The following is a 14,224-nucleotide window of genomic DNA, read 5'->3' on the forward strand; positions in this document are numbered from 1 at the left end:
ACCCGCACACACAGACACGCACAGTGTCTGCCCACGCACCGCCCACACTCTTCCCCCCTCCCGAACAGGATGTGCAAGTAAAGAAAGGGTTTTTTAATTCCGATATTTCTGTCCCATTGACTTGAATGGGACTTCCGGTATCGGAATCGGCGATATCCGATACTTTTTGGGTATCGGTCTGATCCAATCCGATCCGATACTTCACGGTATTGGATGGTATCGCTCAACACTAGCCGTGAAAATAAAAAATAAAATTTTTCCCACAAACTTGTTCCTTTAGCCCCAAATTTTTCATTTTCACAATGGTAACTTAAGTAAATGAACGGTAATTTTTTCATTTTTACAGGGGTTACTGGAGTAAATGAACTGTAAAAATCATTGCACATTTCCTTGTGAGTACGCCGATACCCCGTGTGTTGTTGAAAACTACTGTTTGGGTGCACAACATGACTCGGAAGGGAAGGAGCACCATTTGACATTTGGAGCGCAAAATTGACTGGAATAGATAGCAGATGCCATGTCACATTTAAAGGGTCCCTGATGTGCCTAAACAGTGGAACCCCCACAAGTGACCCCATTTTGGAAACTATACCTCTCAATACATTTATCTGGAGGTGTAGTGAGCATTTTTAACCCTCAGGCGATTCACAGAATTGTATTACATTGGACTGAGTAAATGAAAATCATAATTTTTTCCACTAAAATGCTGATTTGGCCCCAAGTTTTTAATTTTCAAAAGGTTTAATAAGAGAAAACAAAAGTACAATTTACTACTCAAATTCTCCTGTGTACGTCAATACCCCATTTGTTGTTGTAAACTACTTTTGAGGCACAAAATAGCAACATATTGCAGTGCATATTTCGCTGGAATGGTTTGAGAATGCAATGTCACATTGGCAGATCCTCTGGGTGCCATAACATCAGATTCCCCCTTAAGTGACCCCACTTTGCGAACTACAATCCGACCCCATTTTGCGAACTACAATCCTCAATGAATTCATAAGGAGTGTCACAGAACTTTATACTATTGGGCAGTGAAGGATATATAATTATTTTTTTTACCACAAAAATTTTGTTTTAATTTCCAAATTTTACATTTCCACTAAGAATATTGGCAAAAATGGTACCAGACGTTTTTTTCTGCTGAATGTGGCAATACCCAATATGTGTCTATACAGTACTGCTTAGCCACAAGATGAGACTCAAGAGGGAAAGAGAGCTATTTGACTTTTAGACCACAGATTTAGCTAGAAAAGATTGTAGACTCCACATGCAGAGCCCCTAAATGCCAGAAGAGCGGAATGCCCCCTCAAGTAACTTCATTTTGAACATTACACCCCTCTGGGAATTTATCTACAGATGTAGTGACAATTTTGACTCCATGGATGTTTTCCAAAAACAAGCCGCAATGAATGTTGCAGAGTGAAAATTGCAAATCTGCCATTGTAGTGCCCAGCTCATGATTCTGGTGACATGCACCCCTAAATTAAGAGTGCTCTCCTCACTTCAGTAAAGCCAAGCAAGTGGATGCTAAATGTAGTTTAGCCACATTGTGGGGCTTAGAGGGGGGACGGCATTTGGATTTAGGAGTGCATAATTTGCTTGATTTATTTTGGCAGCTAGGAACCATTTAGCTTTTCTGGAGCATTTATGTTACAAGTAACGTGGACGCCCCCTATATTTACACTAAAAGATGACAGATCTGAATGGGGCTTATTTTTTGTGGATTGAGTTGAAGCTTTTATTGGGAACATTTTACATAAAATTTTGGATCACATTTATCATGCGCTCTATGCTGAGCACTTACATTATTATTATTATTTATTGTTATAGTGCCATTTATTCCATGGCGCTTTACATGTAAGGAGGGGTATACATAATAAAAACAAGTACAATAATGTTAAACAATATAAGTCATAACTGGTACAGGAGGAGAGAGGACCCTGCCCGCGAAGGCTCACAATCTACAAGGGATGGGTGAGAATACAGTAGGTGAGGGTAGAGCTGGTCATGCAGCGGTTTGGTCGATTGGTGGTTACTGCAGGTTATAGGCTTGTCGGAAGAGGTGGGTCTTCAGGCTCTTTTTGAAGGTTTCGATGGTAGGTGAGAGTCTGATATGTTGTGGTAGAGAGTTCCAGAGTAGGGGTGATGCGCGAGAGAAATCTTGTATGCGATTGTGGGAAGATGAGATAAGAGGGGAGTAGAGAAGGAGATCTTGTGAGGATCGGAGGTTGCATGCAGGAAAGTACCAGGAGACGAGGTCACAGATGTATGGAAGAGACAGGTTGTGGATGGCTTTGTATGTCATGGTTAGGGTTTTGTACTGGAGTCTCTGGGCAATGGGGAGCCAGTGAAGGGATTGACAGAGGGGAGAAGCTGGGGAATAGCGGGGGGACAGGTGGATTAGTCGGGCAGCAGAGTTTAGAATAGATTGGAGGGGTGCGAGAGTGTTCGAGGGGAGGCCAGAGAGCAGGAGGTTGCAGTAGTCAAGGCGAGAGATGATGAGGGCATGGACTAGGGTTTTTGCAGATTTTTGGTTGAAGAATGAACGGATTCGTGAAATATTTTTGAGTTGAAGTCGGCAGGAAGTGGAAAGGGCTTGGATATGTGGTTTGAAGGAGAGATCAGCGTCAAGGATTACCCCGAGGCAGCGAGGGGGTCACGTGAGATGGGGGAAAGATGATGAATTCTGTTTTGTCCATGTTAAGTTTCAGAAATCTAGCGGAGAAGAAGGATGAAATAGTGGACAGACATTGAGGGATTCTGGTTAGTAGGGAGGTGATATCGGGTCAGAGATGTAGATCTGTGTGTCATCAGCATAGAGATGATACTGAAAGCCATGAGATTCTATGAGCTGTCCCAGGCCAAAGGTGTAAATGGAGAAGAGTAGGGGTCCTAGGACTGAACCTTGTGGGACTCCGACAGATAGGGGGCGAGGTGAGGAGGTGGTGTGTGAGTAGGAAGCGCTGAATGTCCGGTCTGTTAGGTATGATGAGATCCAGGATAGGGCCAAGTCTGTGATGCCAAGGGAAGAGAAGGTCTGTAATAATAGGGAATGGTCCACTGTGTCAAAGGCAGCCGACAGGTCCAGGAGGAGGAGGACAGAGTAGTGTTGCTTGCTCTTGGCGGATAAGATGTCATTGGTGACCTTAGTAAGGACAGTTTCAGTGGAGTGGTGTGACCGGAAGCCAGATTGTAAGTGGTCGAAGAGGGAGCAAGAAGAGAGATGGGAGGACAGTTCAAGGTAGATGTGTTGTTCCAGTAGCAGCTTGGAGGCATAGGGGAGAAGTGATATAGGGCGATAGCTAGATACAGAGGATGGGTCAAGAGAGGGCTTTTTGAGGATAGGTGTGATGGAGGCATGTTTAAAGCTTGAGGGGAAAACACCAGTTGTTAGTGATAGGTTGAAGAGATGGGTTAGGTTTGGGATGAAGACTGTGGTGAGGTTTGGGATGAAGTGGGAAGGGATCGGGTCAAGTGCACAGGTGGTGAGATGTGAACTTGAGAGTAGAGTGGAGAGTCGATCTTATGTAATGGTGGAGAAGTTGGTTTTGGAGGTGGAGGGCTGGGAAGTCGGGAGGAAGGGCTCTGGGGGTTGTTGACCAAAACTGTCTCTGATGTTATCAATCTTCTGCTTGAAAAATGAGGCAAAGTCTTCAGCTGAGATGAGTGGGGAGGGAGGAGGTGCTGGGGGACGGAGGAGAGAATTGAAGGTGTTGAATAACTGTTTAGGGTTGTGAGACAGGGAGGATATGAGAGATGAGAAGTAGGTTTGTTTAGCTGTGGCGAGTGTGGTCTTGAAAGTAGTGAGGGACTGTTTGAATGCGATGAAGTGCTCGTTGGAGTGGGATCTTTTCCATCTGCGCTCAGCAGCCCTGGAAGCTCGCCTCAGTTCTTTGGTCAGGCTGGTGTGCCAGGGCTGTCTGTTGATTTTGCGAGCTTTGGTATGTGTAAGTGGGGCAGCAGATTCCAAAGCTACAGCTATTGTGGTGTTATATAGAGCAGCAGCGTCATCCGCCTTGTGTAAGGAACTTATATCTGTGAGAGGGAGGAGGGATTCAGAGAATGAGTGTAGGTCAAGGTGTTTAAGATTTCTGCGAGGGTGTGAAAGTTTATGGGGTGGGGATTGTAGACATGGAGTGGAGAGGGAAGAGAATGTGAGAAGGTTGTGGTCAGAGAGAGGAAGAGGGTTTCCATCAGGGTTTCCATCTAAATCTCTAAATGCCGTGATTCAGATGAAACCCCTGAGGGACTAATTCACTATAAGGCGGTAACAGAGTTACTCTGTACTTTGTCTGGCCTCTGTTCAGCATTGTCCTTCTTTTCATAGTTGTACTAAACTGTGGCTAACGGCGCTTTTGTGCACGCTTAGAAAGACGGACTCTTCCGGATCATAGGACACTGTCTCCATCTGACTCATTATAGGGAATGTTTGGTCCAGAGTTCTGTCTGAATCGTGTATTTCAGAAATAAACACAGAATCCATGATGTAAATGCTCAGCGAAGGATAAATGTGAGCTGAGCCTTATTGTCATCTTTGGGAGGAAGAATGAACAAATCAACAAAAGGTGAAGAATTGTTTTATTTTTTTACGCTGTTCGTCATATGGTATACTTGTAATTGATTAAACGACTTTATTCTTCGGGTCAGTACGAATACCAGATTTATAGTTTGCAAGTGGGGATCCCTAGACACCCATCTTATTATAGATTTTTTTTTATGTTTGACTGCTATATCACTTTTTTTGTTTTAGAAAAAAAATTTAATTTCCATATTTTGAGAGCTATAATTATTCTATATTTACACCATCAGAGTCATGGGAGGTTTTGTTTTTTTTTGTGGGATGAGTAGAAGTTTTTTTGCTACTATTTTTGGGCACATATTATTTTTTGATTGCTTTCTATTCCAATTTTTGGGAGCACCACAACCTCTGCATGGTAGTGCATATCCACAGCACCATGTAATCGGTATAAAGTAACATCAAAACTTTTTGTATACAGTGGATGAACCTGTATCAATAAAGTATTCTTAACTCTTTGCATCTACTTTGCAATGCTGAATTTATTTTTTACATACATTTTTGGGAGGCAGAATGAATAAAAAACAGCAATTCAGGATTTTTTTATGTCACTCATCATGTGGTAAAAATGATAAGGCAGGTTTATTCTTTGGGTCAGTACCATTAGAGCTACACAACATTTGTATTTTGTTTTTATGTTTTGCTGCTTTTACACAATAAAAACAATTTTAGAATTAAAAATTGGTTTTGCATCGCTATATTCTTAGAGCTATAGCTTTTTTTATTTTTCTGAGCTGTATGGTGGCTTGATTTTGCTGAAAAAGATGATGTTTTCATCTATACCATTTTTATTTACATTTGACTTTTTGATATATTTTATTCCACTTTACTCTGGGGTGTGATGAAGAAGCATTGTTCATTTTTTATACTGTGTTCACTGAAGGGGTTAACTAGTGTGACCGTTTTATAGATTGGATCGTTCTGTACGTGGCAATACCAAATATGTGTAAGTTATTTGTTTATTATTTTTACATGAATATATTTTTTATTATTTTTATATATATTTTTACATTTTTTTTTAAACTTTGTTACCTTATTCCCTGCCTTGTTGCTGATCTAATACTCTGCAATGTTTTTGCATTGCAAAGTATTAGATCAGTCAATCTCACGCAGGCAGGAGACTCAGGAGTTCCTACTCAAGGAAATACCCTACAGGCCACTGTATGTGAATGACCCCAAGGCCATCTCTAGCCATGGGGTCGCCAGGAGACTATCGGCACAGCATGGTCATGTTGTGCTGATTGGAACAGAGAGAGCCCCCTTCCTCTAAAAGCAGATTGATGCCACTGTAGCTATTGACAGCAGCATCAGAGGGGATAAACATCAGAAATTTCTTAAGGTGCTAGTGGTGACTTCATGAAGGTTATCGCAGTTCAAATGCCAGCTCACATTGAACTGACCATGGGAATGCGGCTGTCTGTGACCGGCGGTAACCTCAATGATATTACCACAGGTCACTTAAGCTGTGCTCTCACGCTCAGCTTAGTGTCTCCTAGATTTATGGCTGTATGTTCGTATCACGCCACCGCGCAGCCATGCAATCTAGATGAGGCAGGGATGGGCTTTACGTGGGACAAAAAGATTGCTGTTGGGCAGGTGAGGAATATGATGTTTTATTATTTTTAATTTCACAGTAATAAATGTGAAAAAGAGGATGGGGAGTGTTTATTTGAAATACAGGTCAAGTAAAGGCTAAACAAACAGCTGTGAGCTGTAATTAATAGCATGGAAACCTTTTTGGATATTGGCCCCTTTCCCACAATATTTATGTCAGCCCCAAGTTGTCAGCTTTCCCTCTGCTGGTTATGAGACCCCACACCATGTTTTTTATTTATTTGTACACGATGAACATAGCGGGTGCAGAATACAACTCCAATCATTGTCGCCTGGTCGCGCTGATCTTAGGGAGACCAGGCAACAATGATCAGAGATGCCTTCAGCAGCCGGTGCCTGGGAACAGCACGAACTGAATGCTTTTCCCAGATGCCGGCACATGTCACACTGGTGTGGCAGACAGACGGCACATGTATGCCACACGTATGTAACACAAGGACGTAAAGAAATGGATAGCACTGGTAGTGGTTTTTCCAGTACCGTTAATATCAGGTCACGTGAAGGGAGCCTAAGACTGTCATAAATGGACAGTCTCAGATTATGAAGGGACCACCCCCCAGGGTCAACACTTAGTTGTCAATTTTTGTTATTCATTTCTAGGAGGATTAACAGAGGAACAGCACAATATACAGATGTGCTCAAAAGTTTACATACCCCGGCAGAATTTTTGCTTTCTTGGCCTTTTTTCAGAGAACATGAATGATAACACCAAAGCTTTTTCTCCACTCATGGTTAGTGGTTGGGTGAAGCCATTTACTGTCAAACTACTGTGTTTTCTCTTTTTTAATCATGATGACAACCCAAAACATCCAAATTATCCTGATAAAAAGTTTACATACCCCATATATTAATACTGTGTAATGCCCCCTGTAACATCAATGACAGCTTGAAGTCTTTTTTGGTAGTTGTGGATGAGTTTCTTTATTTCCTCAGATGGTAAGGCTGCCCACTCTTCTTGGTAAAAAGCCTCCAGTTCCTGGGCTGTCTAGCATGACCTGTGTGCTTGAGATCTCCCCAGCATGGCTCAATGATATTGAGGTCAGGAGACTGAGATGGCCACTCCAGGACATTCACTTAGCTCACTTTGTTCTCAGCACATTACCGCGATGACGTCCGTTCTCGCGGGATCGCGACGTCTCGCGGTCATTTGCGATGACGTCGCGCGAATGACCGCGAGACTTCGCGATCCCGCGAGAACAGACATCATTGCGGTAATTCTCGCAAAGGATTACTGGGATCGGGAGCATGGAGAGAGGCGGGAAGGCTGCGGGGCCGCCAGAAGGTGAGAATAACAATATTTTTTATTTAAAATTCTATTTTTTACAGGGATATGGTACCCAAAGCCCGGAGGACATTCTCCTCTCATCTGGACCATGCGTACCATCCGCACATGTTCTGCTTACTTTTCGCATGGTGTGCACAGCCACATGCGGAAAGTAAGCAGAACAATGCATTCCTATGGGTGCGGGATCGCCGCGATTCCGCTAAATTAATGAGCATGCTGTGTTTCTTACCGAGAAGCGATTCTGCCGCGGTAAAAACCGCAGCATTAGCACAGCATTACGGAATCCCATAGGAATGCATGGGATGCTTATTTTTCGCGTTTTCGCGACAAAATCACGCGGTTAAAACCACCACGAAAACGCGAAAAAAACGCCATGTGTGAACTCAGCCTCAGAGTTCCTCTTTGGCGGCCACTGCGGGGGAAATATAGTATTACATGTTGCCTATTCAAATGAATAAAAAATTGAAACAACAAACAATGTGCCAGGACTGAAGCAGATACAAATGCTACAAAATTGTTTTTATTAAATAGGTTAACAAAACAAATATATATTCAACATAGCTGACACAAAGATAAATGGTGGGTTAGCCTCAAGAGAAATCCTCAAGGTAAGGAGGCACCAGTCAATTTCTATTCACGATGAAGACCAGAATATGCAAAAAGTATATATATAAATATGTATATGTATATAACTGATAAATAAGAAAATATAGTTCAAGTATTAAAGTGATATCATGATGCAGATTGGAGTTCCCATTAAGATTGTCACGTAAGGTAAAGATAGTGCATACAATGATGTAGCCATAATGAGGCTCACCTACGAAACACCCGACAAGTGTTTCACAAATGCTTCATCGGGGTGCTCAAACAATTCAAGTTAATATGCAAACAGTTAGTACAGTTTCACACATCATGAAACATGGACCGTGCTTTAATTGGTAGACCTGTTGTGAGCAAAACATCATATCCTAAGCTATCTGCCTCATATATACCTATGAGTCAGTTAGTTCAAGTCAGTAGATCTGATGGCCTAGCCGCGTATTCTGTTCCGAGCATGGTCCATGCTTCACGGATGTGTGACACTGCTCTTACTCAATTGAAGAGTGGAGTTGAAAAAAGCCTTAAAGGGGTTGTCCACCACTAGGACAACCCCTTCTTGAACTAAATGTTTGGCCCCGATAAACTAAAAAAATCTAAACTCACCTCCTGTGCAGGCACAGTTTCCCCAGTGTCAGCACTCACTCTCCCCAGAGTTCTCGTGTGGTGTTGTGACATGCAACCGCAGCACCCAATCAGCGCTGGCGTTACTGTCCCTGCCTATGTATGGAATGAACATGCTGGGGAAGTCCAGGCTGTAACAGATCCCTAACTTCTTCTTCATGTTCAATCCATACGTAGATGGGGACAGTGACGCCAGCGCTGATTGGGTGCCGGCATCATGTGTCACAGCAACAGCACGAGAGCCCCGGGGATAGTGATTGCTGACACGGTGCCAGTACAGGAGCTGAGTCTAAATTTTTTTATTTCATCAGGGCCAAACATTTAGTTCAAGAAGGGGTTGTCCTAATAGTGGATAACACCTTTAAGGCCAATGTGTAAATTTAAAAAAAAAATGATGTTGTTTTACCCTCCAAAAGTTACTCAAAAGTGCCGACAAAATGGTGTCTCCCTACTAACTTGATATTCACTGACTGTAGTCAATTGTAATCTGTCTTTAACTCTATCAGCAAAAACACTGAGATGAAGTACAGGAATTATAGCAGGACTTTGTCTTTTGGCTCCTGTTCTCTGCTCTGTCAAACTGAATGCAGACTAGAACAGACTTTTATTTCAGGGCAAGTGAACTTTTAGTACACTGGCTGGTACAATGCAGCCTGCAAAGTCAGCAAGAATTCCAACACCTATAGTGCTAGAAGAATAGTGATCAAAAGGAGTGACCCACTCAAAAAGAGTGGATGGCAAGTTATGATGCATGAAAATCAGCATTGTTCCTGTACAGTCTAGACTAATATGGATGAGTTGGTGTGTCGGATGAGAACAAGAAGAGCATGCTTCTGTAAAACCATGGCCGGGGGGATGGACACTTCAGCACGCTCGGTACTTGCTGTGCTGGCAGCTGCTTCTCCTTTGGGAATCAAAGGATGGGAGGCAGAGCCCAGAATAATTTCAAACAGTTCAGCTGTATTATCTTTCAGACACAGAACTTCCAATACACCATTTGCACACTCGACACGGTACCAGCAATACATCTTCTACAGCAGGGGTGGGGAACCTCAGGCCCCAGGGCCATTTACGGCCCTCGATGACCTTTTATCAGGCCCCCGAGCAGATTCTCAGGGACCGCATTCTTGGGCAGGGAGCTGTATTTTGATTGCCACAATCTCATTAATTTCTTCTAGCTCTGTTAGCACACACACGCAGTGTTCACTACTGAACATTGAAGGGCATGCAATGAAAGATTACGTCCTGACACCAGTGCCAGAGTCAGAGTCTACTTTTTGGGCGGAGTTTGTATGGCCCCCGAAGGATGGTATAAATATCCAAATGGCCCTTGGAGGAAAAAAGATTCCCCACCCCTGTTCTACAGCAACACTTAGCTTCTTCAGCTACACCAGATTGGACCACAAAGTGACAGTGGAATGAGGAGCCCGGTGAAAACGGCACTTCGACCTCTCTTCCTGCGACTGACTTCAACCCACAAAAGTATCCGTCTGTTAGGTCGTCCACCCCCTTTTGGTTATCCTGTCTGTGCACTTGCTGGTGACCCACTCAACTACTTCTTCAGCACCCAGACTCTGGCTGTCGCTTCCACAGTGACTCATCCACTGGCTTCTCTATCTCATCAGCTCCCAGACTCAGGCTGACTTCTCCCCAGTGAATCATCCACTGGCTTCTTCTCTGCTGCAGGTACCATACACTTCTTCTCTGCTCTGCACAAATCTCCCACATCTACTGTGGATGTCCTGGGATTCACCTCACACTTTGTGTGTCAGCTACACAGCTCAGGAACAGAGATGTCTGAACAACACAGAGGGCCACACCCCCTACTGACTTGAATCAGAAAATCTCTCTCACTAGTTCCCGGTTACCACTCCTACATTTAACCCTGAAGTGAACTACAATTGTGCCCTATTCTCAAGTGTGCTCAGTGCCCCCATCTTGTTTCCTTTCTTACTTATAATAATATGGCAATAAACATAATAAACAGCCTACACATAATGCACAAATACGTAAATCCAAGACATTCAAATAGGGCAAACATGTTCAAGTAACAGTAGTATAAACGTCTACAGGACTAGGCCCTGACCCTCTTGGTTTGTGCTATACGACAGGTGAGCAAGGTAAGTATTTTTTCCTAATTTCTGCCTCCCAAATGTACACACATATATATATATATATATATATATATATATACAGTGGGGCAAAAAAGTATTTAGTCAGTCAGCAATAGTGCAAGTTCCACCACTTAAAAAGATGAGAGGCGTCTGTAATTTACATCATAGGTAGACCTCAACTATGGGAGACAAACTGAGAAAAAAAAATCCAGAAAATCACATTGTCTGTTTTTTTTTCATTTTATTTGCATATTATGGTGGAAAATAAGTATTTGGTCAGAAACAAAATTTCATCTCAATACTTTGTGATATATCCTTTGTTGGCAATGACAGAGGTCAAACGTTTTCTGTAAGTCTTCACAAGGTTGCCACACACTGTTGTTGGTATGTTGGCCCATTCCTCCATGCAGATCTCCTCTAGAGCAGTGATGTTTTTGGCTTTTCGCTTGGCAACATGGACTTTCAACTCCCTCCAAAGGTTTTCTATAGGGTTGAGATCTGGAGACTGGCTAGGCCACTCCAGGACCTTGAAATGCTTCTTACGAAGCCACTCCTTCGTTGCCCTGGCGGTGTGCTTTGGATCATTGTCATGTTGAAAGACCCAGCCACGTTTCATATTCAATGCCCTTGCTGATGGAAGGAGGTTTGCACTCAAAATCTCACGATACATGGCCCCATTCATTCTTTCATGTACCCGGATCAGTCATCCTGGCCCCTTTGCAGAGAAACAGCCCTAAAGCATGATGTTTCCACCACCATGCTTTACAGTAGGTATGGTGTTTGATGGATGCAACTCAGTATTCTTTTTCCTCCAAACACGACAAGTTGTGTTTCTACCAAACAGTTCCAGTTTGGTTTCATCAGACCATAGGACATTCTCCCAAAACTCCTCTGGATCATCCAAATGCTCTCTAGCAAACTTCAGACGGGCCCGGACATGTACAGGCTTAAGCAGTGGGACACGTCTGGCACTGCAGGATCTGAGTCCATGGTGGCGTAGTGTGTTACTTATGGTAGGCCTTGTTACATTGGTCCCAGCTCTCTGCAGTTCATTCACTAGGTCCCCCCGCGTGGTTCTGGGATTTTTGCTCACCGTTCTTGTGATCATTCTGACCCCACGGGGTGGGATTTTGCGTGGAGCACCAGATCGAGGGAGATTATCAGTGGTCTTGTATGTCTTCCATTTTCTAATTATTGCTCCCACAGTTGATTTCTTCACTCCAAGCTGGTTGGCTATTGCAGATTCAGTCTTCCCAGCCTGGTGCAGGGCTACAATTTTGTTTCTGGTGTCCTTTGACAGCTCTTTGGTCTTCACCATAGTGGAGTTTGGAGTCAGACTGTTTGAGGGTGTGCATAGGTGTCTTTTTATACTGATAACAAGTTTAAACAGGTGCCATTACTACAGGTAATGAGTGGAGGAAAGAGGAGACTCTTAAAGAAGATTGCTTGTTTCTGACCAAATACTTATTTTCCACCATAATATGCAAATGAAATGAAAAAAAAACAGACAATGTGATTTTCTGGATTTTTTTTTCTCAGTTTGTCTCCCATAGTTGAGGTCTACCTATGATGTAAATTACAGACGCCTCTCATCTTTTTAAGTGGTGGAACTTGCACTATTGCTGACTGACTAAATACTTTTTTGCCTCACTGTATATATATATGGTATATATATAAATAAATATATATATAAAATATATATAATAAATTATAATAAATATATATGTATTAAATATGTAGTCCATACTGAAAATGTTAAGGATTCATTGGTGTGACAGAGCTGAAATTTTTAGAAAGGAGTCTAACAAACTATTTCTGGTAGAATTTGTTGACTTTGGATTACGCGAAGAACATAACAGTAAATGTTACAAAGCAGATTAAAATAAATAAATTGTTAATAACTGCCATATACAGGCTGTGCTACAACATGGCGGGCAAACATTGCTTGGTATTTGTCAATGAAGCCAGATGCTTGTTTTGTTTACTGGAAATTGTGTTCCGTGATTATCTGGAAACAATGTGACTACAATGAATATGGAAGATGGAATCAATATGCATATTAGTTTGGGGAAGATGGAATGTTGTACTTTGTAGTAAAAAGTACCATTGGAGGATATATTTTCTGATTTTGTAGGAATCAATTTTCTATAGAAACTTTCATTAAATTCTTATGACTTTAATACTATGGTGTGAAAAAGTGTTTTCCCCCTTAATGATTTCCTTTTCTTTTGCATGTTTGTCACAGTTAAATGTTTCAGATCACCAAACAAATTTAAATATTAGACAAAGATTACAAAGTAATCACAAAATACAATTTTTAAATTAAGGTCTTTATTATTAAGGGAAAAAGAAATCCAAACCTATAGGGCCCTGTGTGGAATAGGAAATCAGGAATGGGGTAAACACTTTTTCCCACGACTGTATGTCGTAATGGAAAAAGAGGTCCTAAAAGGTCAACAAAGTAAAGAGACAAAAAGAAAAACCTCAATATCCAATTTTTCATTAATTGTAGTATATAGAAACAGCCGATAGTGTAATGCATATAATGTATCATACAGATTATATAAACCGTTCTCCAAGTCTGGACCAGAGAAAGGCAGACCATCCTTTTTCACCTATTAGCCAATACTACTACTACTGATTTGTAGATCAGAAAGACATATGATAAAGAAGGCAGGCATGGAGGAAAAACAAAGAAGCAGTAAATATCAATTGCTATTTCCCTTTGCAACTGTAAGGCACGGAATCAGCTTAGAATCTGCAGAAATGTTTCAGAGACACTAAAAATTCTTACAACAGCAAAGGATCAATAGAATCAAGCCTCTAGCATCCAAATGTATTATGGGTCATTTTTGGTGGGTATAAAGTAGAGATCAGAGGTCAGTGACTGCCAGATGTGAGCCCTGGAAACTATCTCCTACCTGCTGGCATCGGATTAGTAGATCCAACGCGACGTCATGAGCGCATCACACTGCAATGATGACGTTGCGTTGGACATACCAAACAGGATTCAGGCAGGTAGGAGGCTGTTCGCAAGGGTTCCCCTCTGGCAGCCACGGACCCCTGACATGACTTCTGGAACAGTGTCCTGCTAATTGACTCGCTCATCTTTATTACACTAAATCAAGTTAGTGCCTCAAATGGTATCATACAAACATCGAGGTGCTTCAGAGAGGCAAAAGGAAGATAAAGTAACACACCCAGGGATGTATCCGTTGCCCCTAGCAAATGTATTAGGAGACAATCTGGTGGGTGTAAACAAGGATAAGCAATCATAAACAATTATGAAATCAAAAGTGCACTCACAATATTCAGAAGAATGGTAGGAAAAACAGAAGCGGACAGACAAACAATTATACTCTGCGTGCCTATCTGCCTATGGAGGATGGCACCCTTGAAATGGGACATGGT

The sequence above is a fragment of the Dendrobates tinctorius genome, unplaced genomic scaffold (genome assembly GCF_039654945.1).
Source record: "Dendrobates tinctorius isolate UK_male_01 unplaced genomic scaffold, ASM3965494v1 ptg000326l, whole genome shotgun sequence".
In the NCBI taxonomy this organism is placed as follows: Eukaryota; Metazoa; Chordata; class Amphibia; order Anura; family Dendrobatidae; genus Dendrobates; species Dendrobates tinctorius.